Source organism: Octopus bimaculoides, chromosome 13 (genome assembly GCF_001194135.2).
Source record: "Octopus bimaculoides isolate UCB-OBI-ISO-001 chromosome 13, ASM119413v2, whole genome shotgun sequence".
Taxonomy (NCBI): Eukaryota; Metazoa; Mollusca; class Cephalopoda; order Octopoda; family Octopodidae; genus Octopus; species Octopus bimaculoides.
In genome coordinates, this window is record NC_068993.1 from 62,529,207 (window position 1) to 62,532,416 (window position 3,210).

The window sequence follows — 3,210 nt, forward strand, 5'->3', positions numbered from 1 at the left end:
ATAGATAGATAGATAGATAAATAGATAGATAGATAGATAGATAGATAGATAGATAGATAGATATACATACGTATAAACATGTATGTATGCTTAAATATGTGTGTGTCTATGTGTGTGCGGTGTGTATGTAAGCGTGGTGTACTGAACAGCGTACACAACAAATGCTTAGTGGAAAACGGAAACGAATATTTAGAGATGATTTTTTGAACGCGGTTCAAGGGGATGGTCACATAATTTGAAGAAATATTGATCAAATTTCTCTGCTAATTTCCATACTAAGGAAAAAGTCGATTGACAGTTTGATGATTGTTGGCACTACGTAGGAACGATTGCAAATATATTCTAAACTCTTTGGCCTTGTACACTTTCAGCTAGTTTTTAATCATAAAATGACCGTTTTATATATTGAAAAAGTATTAGGTATACTTTTCATTAATGTTGATTCTTATAATTCAAAATTATCAGGAATAAGAGAAGAAATCAAGGGGACTTTGCGCCGGCATTTGGATCATCAAGTTATCTATAAAATACACGCACAAATATTTATATATACATATATACATATATAAGTGTGTGCTTACAGTTATTCATACATATATATATATATATATATATATATATATATATATATATATATATATATATATATATATATATATATATGCATATAAGTACTTTATATTTGCTAGCACGTGTGTATATATGTGCGTGTATGTGTCTGTGTGTGTGTATGATTGCTTAGCTATCTAGCAAAATAATGTTCTCTGCGTTATTATATAATTGTGTTATGTAGCATAGACAAGGATTCGTGCTTCTTCTCTTGTTAGTCTTTCTCACCTTCTCTCTCTCTCTCTCTCTCTCTCTCTCTCTCTCTCTCTCTCTCTCTTGCTCATTTTAAGTCTTTGTATGTATGTGTGTGGAGGTGGGGGTGAAAAGTGAGGTCCAAAAAAGTTTTACATTAACGCGAGAATAAATTAACGAAGAACAGAGAATAAATGAAGAAATTGAGATAACAAACACTTCACCGAGCTTTATACTCCTGGCATTCGGCGTTAGCGTTAAGTTGTCAGTTTGGTACAACTCGCTGCTATCTTCAAATCTTACCTAAGCAGTCGCTCTCTTACGCATCGGTTATCTCTCATGAAACCATAAATACAACAGTAATTCTTTATTAGCTGCCACTTCAGAAATATTCTTCTTACTCGAAGTAATATTCCTGACATTTTACACATTTACAATAATAATAAAAAAAAAAGACATTATTATGTATTTCTTGATCTTCAACCGCCAAACAGCATCGTTTGTGTTTGCTGTAGATAATTTTTTATGGAACAAAGCATTTTTTTCGGTGGATAGCAGATTGAACAATAATTCAGATAATCACAATTGTAATACAAATGACATTTCCATTGAGAAGACTTATTTTTATATCAGAATTTCTCAACGTTCTGCTCTGTTCCAAGCAAAGGTATGAAACTGAATTTGATGAGAACCAGTTTTCCTGTATTGCACGAGATTTGAACGAGAAATGACATGAAACCTTTTCTCGTGTTGTTTGTGTAGTAGTAGTAGTAGTAGTAGTAGTAGTAGTAGTAGTAGTAGTAGTAGTAGTAGTAGTAGTAGTATTTGTTGTTGTTGTTGTTCAGGCACAGGACGTTGTGAATGGTGAAGAGAAGTTCTCCATTTTTATAATAACTTGGTCAGATAGTTACTCACATTATTTTAAGATATTTTGACTTATTTGGTTAATTTTAGTATCAACAACGTAGTCCTTTGCATTTTGGGTTCTTTTTTTTTTCCTTTATGACCCATTATTTTGTAATATTTGATCAATAGAGACAAAGTGATTATGATACGCAAAAAGTATGGATGACAATAAATTTTGTTCTATTTTTGTATCATCTCGAATACAAAGACTTACAAGAGGAAACGTTTATTTTATTTTTTTATATTGTCTAAATTAGCAACACGAAATTAAGTATTTAAAGCTGTGAATCAAAAAGCAGACAATGTAATTTCTTATGTTTTAACCACAGTGTACCATTTTAATGCCTTCTCAATATATTCCGCAGCGTTTTGTAGAATATGTTAGTGGTGGTCCTCATTAAAGACAAACAAATTATTTATATAAATGCAAATGAATAAGAAATTCTAAAATAGACACAAAGCTTAGAAGTGGACCATAATTAAATACTAATATGATATTGTAATCATTTTGTCGGCGCCCAAACGGTTCTTCCATATATTGACTTTATAATTTATAATTTTAATAATACTTCTTAGATTGGCTGAAAGCCACGCATTTATAGGCAATTTAAACAAAACTCGGAATTTTCCATGCTATTTTTTTGGTGAATTGATTTTGTGAACAAATATAGACTGTAAATAAATATTCTTTTCTACTCTAGGCACAAGGCCCGAAATCTTGTGGGAGGAGGGCAATCGAGTAGATCGACCCCAGTACGCAACTGGTACTTAATTTATCGACCCCGAAAGGATGAAAGGCAAAGTCGACCGCGGCGGAATTTAAACTAAGAACGTAAAGACAGACGAAATAGCGCTAAGCGTTTTCCCAGCGTGCTAACGTTTCTTATATCATTATTGCCCACAAACATATAGGGGACAAACAAGGACAGACAAAGGGATTAAGGTGATTACATCCGCGTGCTAACGTTTCAGCCAGCTCGCCGGCTTACTGTAAGTAAATATTGCAAGGGAGACAGCTGATAATGAACGCAAGAATAACGATGAAGATAATCATATGCTACAGAAACACAACACCATATACGTCAGAGCAGGGGATGATTGCATTTGAGAGTAATAGACTAGAACGTTTCATATTTATATAACGAAACTAGAAAAGCGGTTCGCAAATTAATCACCTCAGCTTACACAAATTTCATTGACAACAATACTTTTTAGACATGGAACAGCTTTATAGAGATGTTACATTATCAAATACTCAGAAATATGAATAAACTTTAAGACGTATAATGGACGTGAAATAGTGTAATGTTATCTACAAATCTAACACTGGTATCCATTGTTAATTACATAGGTTTCCAGTCTGTGAAAAATTAATAATGAGCTCACTTTATAATGTTTTCCTTAGATAACGATAATTTTGTTAGTGAAACGTATGTAAAATTTCGTAATTTATAAACCATTTCACTAGATTTTATATATATATATATATATATATATATATAT